At 34.4% G+C, this 21,701-nt stretch overlaps 1 long non-coding RNA gene and 2 pseudogenes across 4 annotated transcripts; 1 reads left to right on the top strand and 2 right to left on the bottom strand.

Annotated features, from left to right (window-relative positions):
* The first annotated feature begins 9,182 nt into the window (after positions 1–9,182).
* Positions 9,183–12,261, top strand: LOC120010336. Of its 4 annotated transcripts, none has more exons than XR_005470864.1 (5): positions 9,183–9,796; positions 9,931–10,017; positions 10,314–10,379; positions 10,832–11,102; positions 11,970–12,261. It is a non-coding gene; the product is annotated as an uncharacterized LOC120010336 (long non-coding RNA). The 4 variants fall into 4 exon arrangements; XR_005470862.1 differs by having other exon boundaries at positions 10,832–11,286; XR_005470863.1 differs by lacking the exon at positions 10,314–10,379 and having other exon boundaries at positions 10,832–11,286.
* A 5,840-nt stretch (positions 12,262–18,101) lies between these two features.
* LOC120010670 lies at positions 18,102–19,356 on the bottom strand (annotated as a pseudogene).
* Positions 19,357–20,779: 1,423 nt separating this feature from the next.
* Positions 20,780–21,566, bottom strand: LOC120010537 (annotated as a pseudogene).
* Between the last annotated feature and the right edge of the window lie 135 nt (positions 21,567–21,701).

The raw sequence follows: 21,701 nt of genomic DNA, 5'->3' as shown, positions 1-21,701 counted from the left end.
TATATTTATTTATTAAATTATTAAGTTCGGGTTGGGTTAGGTTCGGGTTCGGGGTTGAGTATGGCATTACCATACCCTATCCATCCCCACAATAATTGTTTCAGGTGGCACCCGACCCATACCCGAAATTTCGAATCGGGTCCCCAAACCCGCGGGTCGGATTGTCATCCCTAGGCCAACCCAATTACCTCTCCCTTGTAACTTGAAATTTGAACAAAGCTTATGAGTATTTTATTCAAGTTCCAGTCACTATCAATCCAATGTACTGTAATACACATATAATTGATGTTTTGGATTAATGATCAAGTATCGGTGGTTATACACACCATTTCATTTTTTAAAACCTTTTTCAATCTCTTCCTCTCTTCCATATAAATCTTCATGCAATCCCTAGCTACTGTTATCCTAGATGGGACCTTGAACAATGGTTGGAGTGACTGTACAAAGTTTCTAAACCATTCACCCTCTACAGACCTGAATGACATCTCATCAATGATCGTCGTCTTTGCTAGAGCATCCGTAGCATCATCAATATTAAAACTAACAGACCTAAGCTCAACACCTGAAGAAGTATCCACCTCCTTCTTAACAAACTTAAGAAGGAGGGTTTTCTGACCTTTGTCCAATTTTCTGAGAGGAGATTTTGCACATTTGGACAAGTGAATTTTCATATTTGAAGACCCATGTGTCTTTGATGAACATCAATATTACTATCACAATAATCACATTTGGCTTTTTTAGGTGGTCCTACTATGTATGCAAAATGATTTCATACTCAGGACGTACGCTTACCCTTGCGACCGCTTCACTTATGAGGGTTGTCTGCATTTTCATCATTCACTTTCTATGGTGGTCCTTAAGGATTTGTCACATTAGTTGTCATGTTCACAGCAGTAGGACCTTGGTTGTTTTAAACACCTTCCATCGGTACAACTACAATATAGAACATATGAGTCATCAATTTCAAATATATACTGCAAACTACAAGTATACAAGGTTAGGGTTTTCTAATAATTGGTTACTACGATTGGTTATGGGTTATTGGTTATTGGTTACTACCTTACTGGTTTTGAAATCAGAAAGAAATCAGTAACATATACTCAGAAAGAGACCCCACCTTGAGAAGAAGCAGCAGCGGTGGTGTCTTCGATCGCAACATCACTCTGAGTCTACGTCTGTGACATATCTTTGTCAAAACAGTCGTGCTAGCCGAAGATGAGATGATGGAAATGGGGTGAACTGGTGAGGTTATGCCAAATTGCCAATTGTGGACTGGTGGTGGTGGTATTCTGGTGAGTGACGAAGATTGAGGACGACGTAGGTTGAGAGAAAATCAGAAGACCTAGGTTAGAATACGGAGTATGCATGCACGAGAGAATCAATAAATGTTGTGTATCAGTTATATGCATAAAACGGTGTGTTTAGTTAAGTATAGGTCAGGTCGGGTCGTACACGGGTCAGGTCTAACTATATACCACATCCAAACCGTTTGTGGAATATGTTATAATATCAAAACTGTATTATTTTTTGGGTTGTGGGTAAGGGTTGGTTTTGATCGGATTGGGTCGGGTTTTGTTCAGACCTGCAATATAGGGTCCATGAACCATAGGAATATAGGTGAATGACATATGCAAACACTATATGATTATCCTATTGTTTTTAATAGGTTTTTAACACTTGAACTCGAATGTTAGTAATAACAAGGATTATTGTTAAGAATACTTTTGATGTAACCAGAAATGGATCATTATATTGAATAGAAAAGAAAATTGATTGTCAACAATTGAATACCAACTAAGGATGAGCAAGCCAGAGGAGTTTATTTGGATAACTGTAAATTGTAAATGTTTGCTACTACTTGGCATTTGAAAATTAAATGTATTAAAAACACTTTTTAAGTTAATTTGAAAATATAACTCATAAAAATTACTTACCAACGACTTAATTGAGAATAACATTATCGAATTGGACTATACGTCCTCTTGTTATTCCATTAATTTTGGACAATCACAAATAAATCTCATTCAGTAAGATTACTCTTTAACCTTGTTGGAAACATAAGAAAAGACAACTAATACATTATTTTAAACACACAAAAAATCTAAAAAATATCATTTTTTACATCACATTTTTCCACTCCATATACTAGATGACTCCTTATATCGCCCATGTGAGATGTTAGTAATTTTATGATAATCAAAATTCTTGTATTTAGGTAGGTTCTATGGTGCTATCACACCTTTTCAATCGTGAAATAGATTAAGAATAATGAGTTTGTCTACGACTTACTAAATATATTGTTTAGATGAAAATGTCGTGATTTGACTCAAATCGCGAACGAAATATAAAATAAAATTAACCATCTCCTTATAGTCAATTAAATTTGGATGTTTTTCAAAACCAAACAAAATTCCACACTTAAGGGCAACTGCAATGGTGCCCTATTTGCTGGGTCAACAAAAATGTTGCCTCGGTTCCACCTCTATTACACAAAAAGTCAAGCCAATCACATCTCTCAATACACATATTCCAATATAGTCACATCAGCAAAACACATATTCCAATATAGTCACATCAACAAAACACAAATTTCTATACATTATCCTTTCCCACCCAACATGGAGGCCAACAACATTCCATGCCTCCATGTTGTCCCCAACAAAACTACAGCAAAACACATAATTCTAATACAACCACATCAACAAAACCCGTTTCTCAATACAACCATATTAGCAAAACACATTTTTCAATACAGCTATACCAACAAAAGACAACATCTTTGTTGGCCCAACAATAATTTACCCTTGCAAGTGCCCTTAATTTGGATTGCTTGTTCATAATTACAATGTCATTTTCTCTCAACTCTTTTTGGGTGCATATATTTCGAGTATGCAAATATTTTAGTAGAATAGTCAGCTCCTAAAAATATTTAAAAAATAAAAATCAAAACAATAAAAAAGAGTAATTAATTCTAAAAAAAATAAGAAGTTCAAATATCACCTTCAACAAATATAATACATTATTATAAACACAAATAAAAAATTTTTAAAAATTATTTTAATCGCATTATATTTTTCCGCTCCATATACTAATTGACCACTCATAGTATTTGTGTACTTAAACAAATCATCAATTATTTGAGAGAACAAACATAAATACTTGAAGAATCCTAAATTAATTACCATTCAAATAGTTCACATAATATCATCAAGAAAGCAAAAATTCAATGGCATAAGAAAAGGCACATCATTGAAGTCAAAAATTAAGCATAAGAAGTATTGAAATGGCTTTAAGTCCCCAATCAATTTCAGTTTTGAAGAAGAAAAAACATACTGACATTTAAGATTGCGCTTTGATCATATTAATTAGAAAAAAATGAAAAAAACCAACTATTACATTATTACAAACAAATAAAGTTTTTAAAAATATATTTTGATCACATTACATTTGTTTTTGCTTCATGTACTTGATAATGCCTTACATACCTTATGTACTTTCCGCAGACCACTCATAATCGACGTGTAAAACCCCAAACTTTTACTAAGGGGTTCAAAAAAATTTTTGCGGTGAACCATTAAAATAAGCATTTGGAGTGGTTAAATTAGAATACCCAAAAATACCAAATCCCTAAATTGAAGTATTTATATTTCATGCTTTCTTTTTCCTGTATGACCACACTTTTAACAGATATTGTCAAAAACTTAAACTATAGTAAACTTAATCCCATAAAGGAGGCCACAGATCTTGGGCAAAGATCATTGTCGGAGATCATGAAAAATCGGATTATACCACCGGACCAAGAGAAAGAGAGGTAAACTTCTCCCTTAACTTTTCTCTAAGAAACCTTTGTTAGGAGAGATAAGAATTTGATAGTGTTGCACAGTTTAGGTTAGGATTTATTGTTTCGAAAATTTAGGTTCTGTTTGGTGTTCATTGTTGTTTTTTGTTTCGAAAACACTAAACTTCCCTTCAACTTTTGTCCATAAGTATCCATAATAGCCACATGTGAATTCCGCCTAGGAATGTGGTAATAAAATATTTATATCTAGATCCACATAAGCCAACATGTTTCCGCCTCTCTCTCCTGTAATTTGTCCTGAATATTATCCAATAATAAGTTGTTAATCATCGATATGCACAACTTCTTTGGCTATGGCTTCTTTGTCTCCTTAGTTTTTGTCAAATAAAGAAACAAAGACAGTGTAATTATAGGATATCAATGCTAAAATAAATGGCCTTGTAAAATAATTATTCAACCTTCAACAACATAAGGAATTATGTTGACAGAAAACTAATTACACACTAGTATCTCAAAAAGTATAACAATTTCAAACTAATTACACATTAGTTTATCAAAAAGTGTAACAATATCAAACTAAGCACTAAATTCGAACAATCTCAAACCTCACATCAAATACCACTTTTACTTACAAAATCGTTACATAAACACTTATCCATGAATTCCATATCCTCTATGGTTGAAAACTAGTCGAATCGCCTCTGGAAATGGAATATTGGTTGACCGTCGCCACCCATACAACCTTTTATCCGATGAAATACGTATCAATTTCTCTCATCTTCTCTGGTTCTCTAGGTTTCTCTAATCTTCGACTTGTTTGAGAGAGTCTCTCTTCTTTTTCTTTGAGAGGAAGAGAGAGGGAGAGAGAAAGTAAGAGAAAGAGGAAGTGAGAGAAAGAGTTACAAGATTGACACATTTTTTAGTGTAGGATTTATTTTTTTGAAATTCAAAAAATTATCATGTCACTAGGCTTATGTGTCATGCCACATATGCTTATGTACACTTATGAATGTTTGGTTATGTATAAAAGCATCTCCAAGGGAGACATCAAAATCCCTAACTTCCAATTTGATGCCCCAAATCACAAGAACAACACTACAACGGGATAACCAAATGGGGAAGCAAATTTAGTGTTCCAGTTTATTGGATGTGAAAAAACTTACCAGAGGATAGAGAAAAAGGAGTAATCAAATGGAAGAGGGAAAATTACATATTACCGATGGAGTGCTACAACTCTCTTCTTCATCTTTGATGCTTCTGCCTTGTCTCTCTGGTGCTTCCATATTGTGCCTCCGATCATTGCGACTTGTGAGGTTTCGTGTATGTGTTCTATCAACAAAGAAAGATCTAGAATATGGGCTATTGTATGGGCCATTTATATGGGCTATTGTATGAGCCACTTTGGGAATAAAACATTTTGTTTTATATGACATAAACGTATATGGACCATTTTGTTTCAAAGAAATTCCAACATTTCATTAAAACAACATTACGTAGTATATTGAAACAACATCAACTTAAAATTTTTAAAACAACATTACATAGTACATTAAAACAAGACATATATTGAAATGACACTCATTCTACGCCATATAAATTCCACAAATGATCAACAAGATCCAACTGGAGTTAGGAGTTAGTGTAGCTGTCTCTTATCTCCCGGTGAATTTGTAGGAACTCCTTAAACTCATTTGTATGCACGTACGAAACTTGCACGTTAGGAGTTGCATCATCAAAATCAATGTCTAGTGCTCCCCTTTCATCCTCAATAATCATATTATGCATGCTTTCATAATATCTGCCAATGTGTCTTCATCCCAATATCTTACTGGCCCACGCACAATATTGAAACGAGCTTGGAGAACTCCAAATGCTCGCTCCACATCTTTTCTAGCAGCTTCTTGTGTCTGTGCAAAATATTTTGCCTTCAACCCAATTGGAGCTAGAATTGTCTTCACAAAAGTGGTCAATTTGGATAGATGTTATCTGCAAGTTAATAACCCATAGAATAATTTTGATTGTTAATTGTAAAATTTATCGACGACGAACGACTGTTTGCTAGAGCAGAGAAAACGAGAGAACGTTCCAAGACATTGATATCATTGAGGCAACTGCTTCTAGTATGATTGTCAGTTCATGAGTATGACTTGTGAATTTTATCTGAAATTTTTTAAATGAATTAATTTTAGAGATTATATCTACACACAACTAATCTACTAAGTCTACACCACTTTTTGAACATGATAAGTTTACACTAAAAAATTATAAGTTTACACACAAATTTGTAGTGAAAAGACCAAATTACCCTAATTTTATACAATATTAGAAATATTTATGTTAAGTTTACACACATTTAACTCACAAAAAATCTCCACTCTCTATCGTTCTCATTACAATCCAACGATCAGGTCTACTGATTCTTGGCATAAACCAGGCACGGTCCCTTATCCGTTCAATACGTAAACCTAGCCATCTTCGTACGTGTCAGAGCTTATCTCTAAATCCTTGTAATTAGTTAATTCTATTCTTACTTATCTAAATAATCTCATATTCTTTGTTAATGGAGTAGATTTTGCTTGACTTCAGAACTTTCGTTGCTATTTTCAGTTCCTTCACAAAACCTACCCTTCTCTTCAGTAATACCATAAATAAAAATATTGACTTCATACAATTGTATTTGGATTGGACACAAACACTCGGGTGCAGTTAGGTTGGAGACAACCTTGTACGAATTTTATATTTATTTATATATAATTTTAGAAGCATACGCCTTTTGCATTGCCAACTTGCCATAATTCGCAGCTTTTATGGGTGGAAGATAGAAATCAAACAGTCCCATGGAGTAGCTGACAATTTGGGTTTTCTTCTTCAGTTTTTGTTGTCATTGAATTGGTTTTCATTCACTGTAATTGCTGAATCATTGTGTGATTGGCCGTTCAGGATTTTTTCCCCCTGATTGCCGGCATCGTGTGTTTTGATTTGAAAAGATATGAATAACTGTATGTAATTGCGTTATGTATATGCAATTATGTATCCCTGTTGAGGTCTGAGTGAGAAGAATTTATTGTTAATGGGGGACGAGTGAAAATTTGATTGATTCAGTCCCTAGGAATGTGGCGGAGAGTGTGATTGAACTGAAATCAGTAGAGAGTAGACTGTGAGAGTTAATAGAGGGAACGGAGAAGACACAGATTTAAGAGTGAAAGACCATGAGTTGGGATCGAGTAATGGAATGATGAACGGGGATAGGCTTTCATGGGCAGGAAGTGTGTGGAAAAACAAGTCAAGGAACCACTGTTGATGGTGTTGTGATGGAGAGTGGTTCTGATAAATTTGGGAGAAACTGGGAGCATTCATGAATTCGTCATCCTCCATCTTTTGCAATTTCTAAATGAACTCGATATGCTATATAATGTTTCTTGACGTAAAAACTAACTTCTTTTTTTTTTTTGGCTAAAGTATCATTTATATCCTTGAACTATCCATATTTTTTCGATTATATCCTTAAACTCTGAATTCATTTATTTATATCCTTAAACTTTCAATCTTTTTTCCGTTTCTGTCCTGAGTCACACTTCCGATGAGAATCCCGTCGGATTTTGTAGATGTGGCAGTCAAACTCTGTCAAATTGTACATGTGGCTTGATGATAAGTAAAAAAAAATATTTTTTATTATTTTTAATCAACTTTTTACACGTGAAATGAAATTTTAAAAAAAACCTCCAATTTTTATCTCCAGTTCTCTACTGTTCCTCTTCTTCGTTTACTCCAAACCACGACTTCCATCTTTCACAACGAATTTTCAGCAATTAGAACACCAGCTAACCACGAATCTGGACTAACACCCCAATAGACGAACCTGCACCAAAGAACACGACGCCTGAGCTTACACAAGCGTGACAAATCCAACAAACAAAAATCCACATCTGCCAATAATCAACAAATACCCACATCTGTCAACAATCAACAAAAGCCCACATCTGCCAAGGACAACAACCTGAACACACCATTAGAAGAACTCAGATCCAAGAACCTCAGAGAACACACCAAGAACCTCAAACCCAACCAGACAAACCCATTAAGGCAGTGAAAGAAATACCTAATCCACAAGTCGAAAGAGGCAAGGAAAACATTGACCTGGATCAAACAGAGGAATAGACCGAGAACAAACCCATGGGCCAATAAGGGAGCACAGTTCTTGGATCCACAACACTGCTTCCAGCGGGCCAAAGAAAGAGCAGAAGAGGATGGCACCGAACCAAATTGAGATCTCAAATTTGTGTGACCTAACTTTACCGATTAGAGAACTATTAGAAATAGAGAGAGAACCCATATTTCAAACACTGGTTTTGCCAGTGACATGGCTCGCACCATGACGTCGGTGGGGAGTTGAAGGATGTGAGATCAACGTCGGTGGGGAGTTAAATTTGATAAGAACACAATTTTTTTTTTCAAGAGGTAGATCGGTTTTTGTTTTTTATCCTGAATCGATTTTTGAGTTTTTTTAAACAGTTTTTATTTTCTTTTTTAATTTGATTTCAAGTAGATTTGATTTTTTTAACACATCATCATGTCTATATGTACAATTTCTCGGAGTTTGCAGCCACATCAGCAAAATCCAGTGAAAATCCCACCGGAAGTGTGCCGCAGGACAGAAATGAAAAAAAGATTGAAAGTTCAAGGATATAAATAACTGAGTTCAAAGTATAAGGATAGAATCGAGAAAATATGAATAGTTCGTGGACCTAAATGATAGTTTAGCCTTTTTTTTTTTGGAATATTGGTGTAATTTTAGTAGTCACTAATAAATTATATAAAAATTATTTATTTTAAATTTTTAGGTTAAGGGATATTTATGAAAACTACAAAAATTTTAAAAATTTCCTAGAGATAGAAGATTAGTGGTGTGTAGATAAAATTTCTATTTTTTTTAATATTAAAGATGAGCTTTGCTAAAGTGGACTAATTTTAATGGGCTATTTAAAATGGGTTTTGAAAAATAGTTATTCATTTGGTTACTTGGATTGGAGTTGATAACTTTTTCAAGAATCAAATGAGATATCAAAGTACTGTAACAATAATCAAATGAGTGTTTTGATGTCTCATTTTGATATAGACACTGCTAGAAACCCCCAAAATTTGATCTCAAAAGTCCCCAAATGTATATGACATTAAAATAGTCATTGATTAAAAACACACATATAGCATCCACTTCACATTCAATACTCTACATAAAATGAGATCTTTTGGAATGATTTTTTGGGTTTCAAGCATTATCCCTTTTTTTTTTTCGTTTTTCGTTTTAATTTTAAAAAAATGAAAAACAATATTATTTGTATTTTTTATTTTGATTTTTAAAACAGGCAACAGATTTTCCAAATTTTCAAAAACCTTGGAAACACACACTACTCCTTTTCTCTCTCCCACCACAAACCACAAGGAGCCCCATCGTCTCGTCTTTCTCGTTCTAGGGCTTTATTCGAATCAAAAGCACCGCTCCAGCTTTCCGATTAGGTAATTTTTCCATAAAAATTCCTTGCAATCACATGTAGTTTTTCTATATTCATCCATATGTTTTTACTTTATTTTCTTTCCGGTTTTAAATTTTTTTTCTCTCCTATGGAGTTTTGATTTCCTGTCTGATTCTTTCATGGAATGAGGAGTCGGATACCTCTGTTAATCGAGGAAGGAATTTGACAACTAGGCTCTTAGGCATCCCTCGAATGCGCCCTTCTCTTTGCTTTGTTAGAATGCCCTGTTGTTGTTTAGGCTGCTAGTCTTTTGCCCGAATCCCCTGTTTGAAAGAAGAATAGGAAAAATAGATGGAAAAAAAGCAAGAAAGACTAGGCTGTTGGAGGATCTGTTTATGGCTGTTTTCAGTGGCGTCTGTTCTTTAAGCTTGATTTGGTTCATTACTGCTCAGCATTATCTAGTATTTATTGAGCACCGCTCGAGCTGTTTGATTGACAACATTAGTTGCAAAAACTACTTACGGAGGTATCTTTTATTCTATTTATAATGTCTCTAAATGATTATCTTTCAAGTATAGCACTACAGTAGCTGTTTCTTGCCATATAACACTTCAAAACTCCAAAGCCTGTTAGTTGACTTTTAGTCTATATATTTGATAGGCTGCCAGATATGGCGACATTGAAGATGTCACAGCTTAGCATCTGCCGGTGTTTCGCTTGATTCTGAGGATTCACTGGGTAGAAGAGGTTAGTATCAGTATTAGTATTATTGCCTTAATCACATGATATGATTTTATTGTTATTTAAGATATTTGTTCTCTGTTGAACTGCAATAAATTACCATATAATTGCTGCATTTCTTGTTTATCTGTTATTGATTTAATTGCACGGAAACAAAGAAGCTTTGGCTGGGTTTGGGTCTTTTTGATGATTAGTTTTACTGTGTCTGTTTATGGAACTTTAGACAATGATTTTTGTGTGACTTGTGTTGTAAGAAGTTTTACTGTGGAGCTTGTGCTAGAGTGCTTGGTTTTTTGTTGAAGGATCTCAGAGCTTCTCCAATGGAGAGAATTAAAGGAGCTAGAACTGCAGACTGCAGAGCAGCTTAGGTCATTTTTGTGGGGCTTGTATTTATGATATGTACCTATTTTAACTTGTTTGTGACTCTATTCTGAGAAATAATTTTGTTCTGAAAATAACTCTTGCATGTTCAATCTTCATTCTCTTTGAAGTTTTGATTTAAAGCAAAGGTCAAAGGATCAATGAAGTATTGTTTTTGAATCTTTTTCCTTTGTTTGGTTTTCTCTGGATTCTCGCAACTAAGTAGTACTTTTTGTTGCTCATGGGCTTCTCCTTAATTTATCTATATGTTCCGAACTAAATCAATTTATTAGGAACTGGTATGTGCGGTGGTCAATATCTTTCCACTTGACATAACAGTATTTCTCTATTTCCTTCAAAATGAAGCATTACTTGCTGGAGATCATTTGAACTTACATGTTTGATGTTTATCTGTGGCCACTCTAATGCTATATATGTATATATAAATTTTTTTTTGTAGATACCTAAGCAAAAGACTATGGCTCCTCCCTCCTCCTCCTCCAGGACCTCCACCACCTCTGGAGGATGCAAGCTCCGATTATTTAGGCTCGGACTCAGTAGAGGAGGTTGAACCTAACACAGAATGATAAAAGTGGTGCCTCAACCTTTCCACTTCCAAAAAAAAACTATAGCCAAGTTTACTAACAAGAAGGAAAGTTCAATATCGATTGTTTGGAAATACTTTGATAGGTTAAACAAAATAGCAGAATCTTTGTCCCTGCATGCAAAGTGTAAGTATTGTCCTTCATCGTACATGCAATGCACCTCTTAGCATGGCACAAAAAACATGAAACACCACACGGCAAAATGTAAGAATTTTCCTGGTAGAACACGTTCACTATTTCTTATGATGGAGCAAGTGAATGGAATGCAACAAACCAGATAATGATGTTCCATGTGAAACTGCTGGCTAAGGTTTGGCTCTTACTACCTCAATCGTAGGGCGTTCCGGCCTCCGGTGCACCTCCAAACTTATAACCTTGATCACATTTGTGTGTTAAATTGATAGTGATTGACATTTGCAGTCTAAAATCTAAATACGTGAAATTAATTCCACACTTCACATCTCCGTAGTTTCCTTTTACAAAAAATAATGCATGTGAAATTCTTTAATTATATATAATCCATGTTTGTTTTCAATTCTTGTGGTTGGGATATCTTGTCTGTTGTGTTTCATAACTATATAAGGATATACGTTTAAGTATGCATTTATTCTCCATTTGTGGAAGTGGTCGTGTGGGTTCTTGATAATTTGGCATATTCCTGAATCATGGTATATAAAATGAAGAATCTACAAGAGAAGGATAAATAGTGTGTTGGAAGCTCTTGGCTATATTTAATTTGTTATGTTAGTCTCTAGGTGCATCTTCTTATTCCAACCGTCTCTTCGCAACATCTGCTCTTCTGTTAAGTAACCAACATTACTCCACTGTAGTGTTTCTTGCAAGTCTTGTGAGAAAACAACAGGACATACACATTTGTGGGAAGTTATGAGAGTATGCATTTGCAAAACGGAATTAATTGCTTGGAAGCTAGAGTTCGGATTTATAAAATTTGAATCTCTGTCACGAAAATCATTTTCTGCTTTTGCTTCACAGGAACTCGAATGGAATGTTATCATTAAAAGCTTCAGATACTTGCATTGATGACAGAGGAGAAGCAGATTGTGGTTTATTTAGATGACTAAGTTGTATTTTATGTTTTGCTTCTTGGACTAGATTTCATATGGCTTGTACTTTCGCTCTTCATCAAACTTGGACTAGATTTCGTATGGTTTTATTTTTGCTACGTGACAGGGTTGATACTTGATACAATTACATACATTTGGTGCATCGCAGAAAATGGTTTCCATCTCATATGAAAGACCTCTGGAAAGCTTTGCATCTTTGATTCTCTTCGTCGTTTTATATTTTCAGTTCATGGACTTGATCTTAGGTTCTACACCTGATAAGTATTCCCCTATGGAGTCGTGCCATTATCATCGCCTTATGTTGTATTAATGAATGATATGCTTGTACTGAACCAGAGTCGCAATAGGTTCTTGGCAGACAAATTATCAGGGCCGGCCCTGGGCAAAAAGTTATTTGGAGGTCCTTTATACTTGAAAAACATAAAATGTAACACATGAAATTTTTGATGGCTGGAACCCAGTTTTGGGAGGTTATGTCATCACGTCTTGAATTTCATTACATAAAATTTATAATCAGTCATTACAAAATTTGGAAAAAGAAAAAAATTTCTACATTTTGAAAATTACATGAAAAATATCTTAGACCTCCGACATTTTGGGAAGCAAAATCATCAATAGTAGTCTCAAAGTCTCACACTCATTGAACATATGTTTTTCGATGCATAAGATGGCTAATCCATTCAACCTCGGAAAATGACATACATACATACATAATATTTGATGTACATAATATCTATAATCTATGTGGCATGCCAACTAAGCATGCCACGTGGACTAGGTCCCACAAAACCCTAAATGTCAATATTGTTTTCCCACTTCTCTCACCTGGTTCCCGCTTCTCTCTTTGATGTTGCCCTGTACTTGATTTTACTGTTTTTCTTCTCTCTCCACATAATCAAAGTTATGGGTCGTACATGGTTTTATTGTCTTTCTTCTCTCTCCACAGAATTAAAGCTACGGGTTCGTGCGATCACTTGTTGCTTGTTAATAGTCTGACTTTGTTCCGCCCATCCAGCTTTTTCTTCGTAGATCTTGTGGTTTGATTATCTCGGTGGTTGGACTCTCTGTTTTAAACCATCGTTTGATAAACTTTGTAGAGAGAGTGTGTGCGTGTGTGCATGCGAATCCAGAAGCAGTAGATGCTTGTCCACCATGTATATGGGCTATGTAGAAAAGCCCTCTTTCATTGAAGATGTGGGCAACGTTGGAATGACAGAGTTATTCAACCCATCTCATGTCTTGCAAGAGAGTGGGTATTCTCTATGTCTCTTACCTTCTTCATCGTTCTCTCATTACTCCTTTGTATATAATCCTTATCTACTTTGTTGCTTGTCTTGGTTAATGATTACTTCCAATTACAATTTGAAATTGTAGTACCCGTGAATTTTACTCAAATTTTGTGGTTGAACTTGTTGGAAAATCCATATAATGTTGCATTGTTTTGCTTTGGAACTTTGTTGGGATATCTGTTACGTTATTATTGATGGAATCTAGTTTTTGAGTATAGATTTTATAGTTAAAGGGTTTCTTCTTTAGTTGGTTGCTTGACCTCTGAACTAATACAAGGATTATATTTGACTATGACAATCTAAGCACATTATAGTTGAAGGGTTCTAGGGAAGCTATTGCATTTGAAGGTTCATGTCCAATTCACATGCAAAAACTTTCATTTTAAAGTCAATTTTCGTAGGTGAAGTATTGCCGGTGGAGTATTTAATACTCTGTGACGAAGAAAAAGACTTTCAAGAGGAATGTAAAGGGAATTACACTATGCACTTGACAGTGTATTTGTATCCTATATGTTAATGCACTACGAATTAACAGGGTATTTAACATAGCTATCCATGGCAGTGTCTTATTACATTATGTTTTTATAGTGTATTTGTATCTCAGATGTTAATGCATTATGATTTAACAGGGTATTTAACATAGTTGTCCATGGCAATGTCTTATTACATTATGTTTTGATAGGGTATTTATTACCCATTTGTTAATGAATTACCATTGTATTTAGCGCACGGTAGTGATAGCATAGTCATTTTCCTTGTTAAATACATGGGGTTTATGACGCTCTAGTCTGATAGTGTTTATCAATTGCATTTGTTTCACAGTTTCTTCATGACAGTAGCTTCTTACATTATTTTTTTAAAATGTATTCCTTTCACAATTGTTAATTCATTATATAGTATATTTACTTACTAATACTTATGTACATTCATGTGAGGTGTTCATCAACAAAAGTTATAAGGCTCACTTATCTTTTAAGCATCCAAACATCAACAAAATTAACATGGTTCAATTGATATAAAACACGTATTCCCTTTACAATTACATAACTAGATAAATGTTTTGCTTATTATTTCCATTTTTTTGTAGTGGTACACATCCCATGAATATCCACCATCATTCAAAAACTTATGAATGTGGTTTGCCCTCTGTTGGTAGATGTCTGTGTTTGGTCAGCTTCTTCTTTATACTCACGTTGTTGAATATGCAATCAATTACGTACATGCATATTAAGCCGTAATCGACCCTATTTTTTTATTACAAAAGAATGTGTCAGTGTATTTATATATATTTACTAAACAATAACAATAAATGAAAAGAAAAATTACACGAACATACTTAACCCAAATACATTACACAGCCTAGTAATGTATTTAAATACTAAATACACTTCCATTAAGCATGAAGAAAAGATCACAAAACACCAACCATTACAATTTCACTAAAAATTTCGGCTACAACTCCCCATAAATTGGGGAACTCAACCTGTAAACAAATCCAAAAATAAAGAAAACACTTCAAAGTCCATCAACCCTCAGGGTCCACCATCAAACACATAATCCATCCTCATTATCAGACACACATTACTAAACAAAGCCAACCACAATATGCACAAAGGCAAGGTAGTTATAGATTTGTTCATACACAACAAATATATTCCAATCCTCGTAGTGTGATTAAGATTTGATTTACGAACATAAATGAAACACAAAAACCAAATTACAGCAATCAAGTCAAATAAATAATTATACTCGCAGTGTAATAATTTAGACTCTACAAAAATAAAATGTCACCCAACAAACAAAACTAACTCTTTCAATCCAAAACTGGCTAAGAACAACGTACTGGCAGTGTAGTCAGCATAATGTGAAAATGAACCATTAATCAAAATAAACTAATTAATGACAATGTATTTCAGAACTTACGAAGTTGGTGCTTGTTATGGTGTGTCTCACATTGTGACCAATTTTTTTGAGTGTATTGACTGCCAACCGGTGGTGGAAATAGAGTATCATAATAAGCTATCTACATACATTATATACATAAAAAATTATGACATTCCACTTATATATATATATATACACACTCATTTACGTTATATGTATACTCATTTGGTAATATGTATTTAAGTACTCTGAATCAAAACAGTATAAATACATTATAATTTTATAGATTATTTAAATATTGTGAACCCAAATAGTACAAATACATTATAATTTAAAAAAGTATTTAAGTACTGTGAACCAAAACAATATAGATATATTAGTATTGTGAACCCAAATAGTATAAATACATTATAATTTGGAAAAGTATTTATGTATTGTGAACCAAAACATTATAGATACATTATAATTTAATAAAGTATTTAAGTATTGTGAACCAAAACAGTATAAATACATTATAATTTGATAGATTATTTAAGTGATGAACCAAAATAGTATAAATAGATTATAATTTGGTAGTGTATTATACATTAATGTAAATCATCCCAGTCAAAAGGTAAACGTAATACATTATGCATATTGCATTTGACCCAATACAATACGCAAAATTTTAGTGTAATCTAATAAAAGATTTTAGTTGCCTACACAATGGAACTGAGCAAAACAAACCCATTAAAACTTTCAAATCGGCAGCGTATTTATATAACCACACAAAGTGGTTGTGTAATCAAAGATTTTAGATACCTACACAATGGAACCGAGCAAAACAAACCCATTAAACCTCTCAAATAGGCAGTGTATTTATATACCCACACAATGGTAGTCTAATAAAAAAATCAATTTTTAGCTGAACAAATACAACTACAGATTCACTTTTAACAGTTAGTTGGGTGAATTCAATCCATGATTATAACTAAAGACCAAGATTGCTTTCCCTATAATTTTCTCACCAATCAAACAGTGAACAAAAAAAGCCCTAAAAGTAATCGCCCATAACTGTACTCACCTCGTTCTCACTTGGAAGCTAACTCCGGAGTTGAAGACGGGGACAAAATCCCGATAGTGATGAAACCGGTGATAGTGTAATCAAATTTATTTTCTACCTACTTAATGAAACCGAGTAAAAAAGATCATTAAACGTCAAATAAATTGTTTAGAAACAAATTATTCACTCAAAGTTCATACCTTTAACTTTGATGTGGGTTTGCTTGTCGATATTAACCGAACTACAACAAGACCAAGCCAGATTACGGTTGTCACGGAGATGCCGACAACGGTGAGCACAAACGATTATCACCGGAGATGAAAAAACTCGTCGGAGGTCTAAACAGGGGAGGAGTGATGGACGGCATATTGGGATAATTTTGAAAGTTTCTCTCCACTTGTGATTACCGAGGTTTTGAGGGTTTTTGTATTGGAAATAACAAAGCCAGCTTAAAATAATATTTTCCCATTTGAGATTTTGAATTTTAAAATTACACAATCAGCATCCTAATCACCATGCCAAGTTATTATGTATCCTTATGTATACCAAACTTATGTATGAGTATCATAACCGTTCAACCTCTCTTGTGACATAGTTGATTGCAAAAAGTTTTTCAACAATTTTAGCGTAGAGAAGCTCCTCTCTGCTGATGCAGAAGTTACTGGAACAATTAATAAAATTCTATAAGCTATAGAAACATTTGGTAAACAATCCAAAGATTCCACAAACTCAAGAACTTGAATGGCTGTCTCTGTTCCTGTAGGTAAGTAAATGATCAACACTTGCAATTCACTAATCAAGTCATCGGAGTTAATATCTGATTTGTTGCCAAGTGTTGGAGCAGCTTTGAGCTTGACACAAGATTCTTTCAAACTGTTGTATTCCATCTTAACCAACTTCTTAGGATTAAATAAAAATCCAAATATACATTCAAATGCTTCCAATTATTCAAATTTGTTCTTCAAAGACGAAATAACAACATCAACAACAACCAAAAAATAAGAAACCCTAAATGATTCCTCAGTAGAAAATGAGGTATGTTCCTGCTCAATTTCATCAAATTGCTTTTTTCTACGGATTAGTCTTTTTTTAGGAAATATAGGTTCAATTTCCATATCAACTGCAATCTTTTTGGCAATGTCCATAGCCAATGGGATCCCAAATTTCCTATAATTTTCGAAATAAGAAATCATCACTTTCAACCTTTGTACAACAACATCAATTTACATATCTTCAGATTGCAAAATTCACTAAGTTTTTAAATTTTCATCAAAACAGTATGCCATACAGTCATTGCCAACAAAAACTCAAAATTTTCAAGTTCATGTGTAGCTAAACTTTCGGCTTCACTGCTTACTTTAGGATCTTCACTGATTCTTGACAATTCAAACAAAACATCTCTTATGTCAATAGTTTGAGTAATTATTGCTGTAACACTATCAATATGACTTTCCCCTCTAGTAGATGACAGAGATTTCAAACTTAACTTATGGACAAAATCTTGGAAATTTTTTCATCTCTTTGTAGAGCCAGCAAACAAAGTATACAATCGTTGAACCACTCCAAAAAAACTCTTAGCTTTAACACGTGAATTAGCCATATCACACATTGTTAAATTAAGATAATGACAAGCACATGGCATAAAAAAGACTCTAGGATTTATTTCAAACAATCTCGTTTGAACACCTTGGTGTTTTCCTTTCATATTAGACCCATTATCATATCCTTGCCTCCTCACATTATCAAAGTCAAGCTGTAGGTACTTTAACACTTCAATCAACCCATTACTACGGGGTGGGTGTGTGGGATGGGTCGTTACATCATCTACTTGCAAAAACTGTATAAAATACTTTTCAACTTTTACTGGTCTCTTTGACACATTTACACATCGAATAATCAAACTCATTTGCTCTTGGTGACTTGCATCAGGGGTACAATCAAGCATCACAGAAAAATATTTTACCTCTTTAATTATCTATGCTATAGAGCTTTGAATCTTAGAACCTAACAAATGAATCAACTCATTCTAAATTTTATGACTAAGATAGTGATAATGAATCTCCTTATTCAGAATGCGTCTAAAATGCTCTTGCATAACAAAATCAAATTCAGCAATCAATTCAAGTATTCCTAAAAAATTACCATTATTATCTTGGTAAATTTTCTCATTTTCTCCACGAAATGCCGAGCCCACGAGAAGCAAGACACTTAACAACATAAACGATTCTTACTAAAACCTGTTTCCAGTGTTCTTTCCCTTTTTTAAGTTGCTCTTGTAACTCTTTATCAATTGTTTCATTCTTCTTCGACCTATTTTGCAAATTAAGCCAAGTCCACATGTTATTGAGATGTTTGAAACTATTTTCATGTTCTCCAAGTCTATCAGCTAAATGTTTCCAAGTATAAAACCCCTCATTTGCTAGCAGGCTTTTGTTGTGCACTAATTTAAACAACTTACAACAAAAACAATACACTCTGTTCACCTCCTTTGGGTCCACTAGCTAATTTCTATCTTGATACTCTCCATTTGCCAATTTTCTAGTATAATGAGAATTAGAAAAATGCCTTCCCAACCCATCCAGAAGGTACTCTAAGTTGTTTTCTCTTGTAGGACCCTTTTCTACCAAAAGATCCCTTGTTTTGTTATCAATTTCTCCCCAAGTTCTTGGATCATACATATCCACTTTTTTTCTTGCTTCATTCTTGGTCTGTAACTGTTCATCAGTTGCATTTTCATTCTCTAGCATAATAGTGTCGGCTTCTGTTTCATTTTCAACCAAATCACATACTTCTTCATTCACTGCTCCCCCTAATTCACTGACTACATCATCATCCACTGACTCTTCAATTGAAGAATTACCTTTGAAAAACTTATCAAGTGCTCCTCTTTGTGATTGAATCAATTGTTCTACCTTTATTCTTTTATTTCTTTTATGACTACCCGATTGATGTTTCCTAGCAAACATATGCAATTATTCAGAACATAATTTCATATGCAATAAATTGACCTTAGAAAAAAAGAAAATAAACATATGCAATAAATTAATAAGTGATAATCTCTAGTTCTCTACCTACCTCATCACTCAAAACTCAGAATGAACTTGTGTGAGTTTTTTAAGAAGCAAGCTAGAGAAACTGGCTCTGTAAGCATCCCATCATTATTTCTCTGTGAGCATCCCATCCAATTATTCAATCACATATTTCAGTATATACCTATAAAAAAAATGAACGAAACAATGGAAAAGACTTACTTGAGAATTGAGATGAGAGCCATGGTTGCTCTAGTGCTCTCTGCGATAGTGAAGAGAACAAAACTCTATGGCCAAATCTACGCAACAGAATGTTGTGCAATTGGACTTTGTTTCAATATACACTTACATAATATATATATATATATTGGGCCCCCAGATTGGGGGCCTCGGGCGGTCGCCCAGGCCAGCCCATGTTCAGGGCTGGCACAGCGTATTATGGGTCCCCAGCCATGTGGCCTGTTAGCAATGGATTCTGATATCAATTTCATTAATGTTTGTATTTTCAACATGATATTTTTATGCCGAGTCTATCCCAAGGTAGTCGTCTTCGTGGTAATTTATAGTTTTGTGTTTCTAATAGGAAAGTTTGGCATGTTTGACATTTCTCTTACTCATTAATTTGGTTCCTTTTGTATTCAATGCAGAATTCTTTCTTACGCCGCTTCTGTGATTCTCATACTTATACTGGAGGTCAGAAACCCTTCTCTAACAGACGCAAGATGAAAATGTCAGTAATTTTTTTCATTCTTTCATCCAATAGTGCTTTTAATGGGATTGATTGTTGAGTCAGGATAGAAATTACACTTTTCATTTGTGCATCCCTACCTTAAATGTCCCGACTCTTGGTAACGTTGACTGAAAATATGAAAATCAAGAAACCAATAACATGCACTTTGTTGCATTGAGAAGCCAACAATGTCATTTTACTGTGTTTCAGTCGTCATTCATTTTTCAATCATTATGATTCTTTTTTGAGGTGTGCAGGAACAGAAAAGTTTACTACTCTATATTGCTTAACCTATCTTGCTTTTGATGCTGCTGCCGCTGTACTAGACCTTTATTTACTTGTACCAGAGGTAGCAGTTTTCTAATTCTTTCGTTCCCCATTTATTTATACTATTTTAGCAACTTCACAAGAGTGCGTCCTTGTCTATTTGGTAGGGAAATGAAAAGGGGTACCCAAGGGCTGAAACATATCTCAGAAATTGTACAGAGCAAAAAGTATCCTTGAAGAGTTCAGTTTGATACTCGATTATGATATTTTTTCTTTGGACTTGGATTTTTACGATTAAAAAACACAGAGATGAGAGAGCTCTACATCCTTTCTCTGTTGGAATTTATACACTCTTATTAGTTTACTTACCAGAAAATCAATGTTAAGAACAAATATCTGAGCATATGAACTCGACTTGATTGTTATATCCTATAACTTTCCAAGTTTTTGGGTGTCCATAGATTCTGAAGTATGTTTCTATTGTACGTCAATGTCCATGATTTTACTAATGGTGCTAGCTTTGGGTACTGTAATATGCAGCATGCCATCTTTAACCTCAGCTTTGATCTTCTCAAATTCTATGTTCTCTGGCAAGGCAATCCAACTGTTGTACTTTCCAAAGCTCGTGGCTGGCCATCTTCATCATCACTAGTGACTTGAGCTTCTTGTTTCTTCTTGATCTTCTCCACCTTAACCACAAGCATGTTCTCTTCAAGCCATACCTTCACATCACCTTTGGTCATACCAGGCATGTCAAATCTCATCTTATAGTCCTTTTTCCCTTTCCTTTATTTCCCAAGGCGTCCTTACCCTACCATATCCCTCCCTCTCTTCCAGTTAGAGAAGGCCAGTGTAAGTAAAAGGATCTTCCATTGTGTCCATCATCTGTTGCACAATCCTTGCAGCTGGAAAACCTTTCCCATGACCCTGAAAGTAAGTCATGGTTAGAACAATTTACTGGTAGAAGTCAGGTAAAGTGAAAGAGAAGAGAAAAAGTTCCTTCTCAAAATGTGGAATGGAGATGTCTTTTCTTACCTGTTGGTGCTGCAACTGGGGCTACTATATTTTGTTGTGTTTGTTTCTGGTTTACCCTCTGCAAGTGATCAAGACTATCTCCACTGTCTGCTGCTGCCCTTATAGTACTCTTACAAAAGGTTTTATGTGATACTCTCGACCGCTTTGGATGTCTAGAACTGGAAAAATTACAAATTGTCTGGCATGGAAGCGGAATGTAGGCACTAAAATTCAAGAGACTTGTTGTCATTTTCTGTTCAGATGATAAGAGTCGAATGTACCAGTTCTGTTAAGCCATAAATAACTGCTCAACCAAGTGAATATTTATATGGTGCTGCGGATTATTCTAGACTTTGAAAGTTCTGGGATGTTGTGAATTGTGTTT

The sequence above is a fragment of the Tripterygium wilfordii genome, chromosome 12 (assembly GCF_013401445.1).
Source record: "Tripterygium wilfordii isolate XIE 37 chromosome 12, ASM1340144v1, whole genome shotgun sequence".
Lineage (NCBI taxonomy): Eukaryota > Viridiplantae > Streptophyta > Magnoliopsida > Celastrales > Celastraceae > Tripterygium > Tripterygium wilfordii.
The sequence above is the reverse complement of the archived record's forward strand: the minus strand, read 5'-3'. Positions and strand labels throughout refer to the sequence as shown.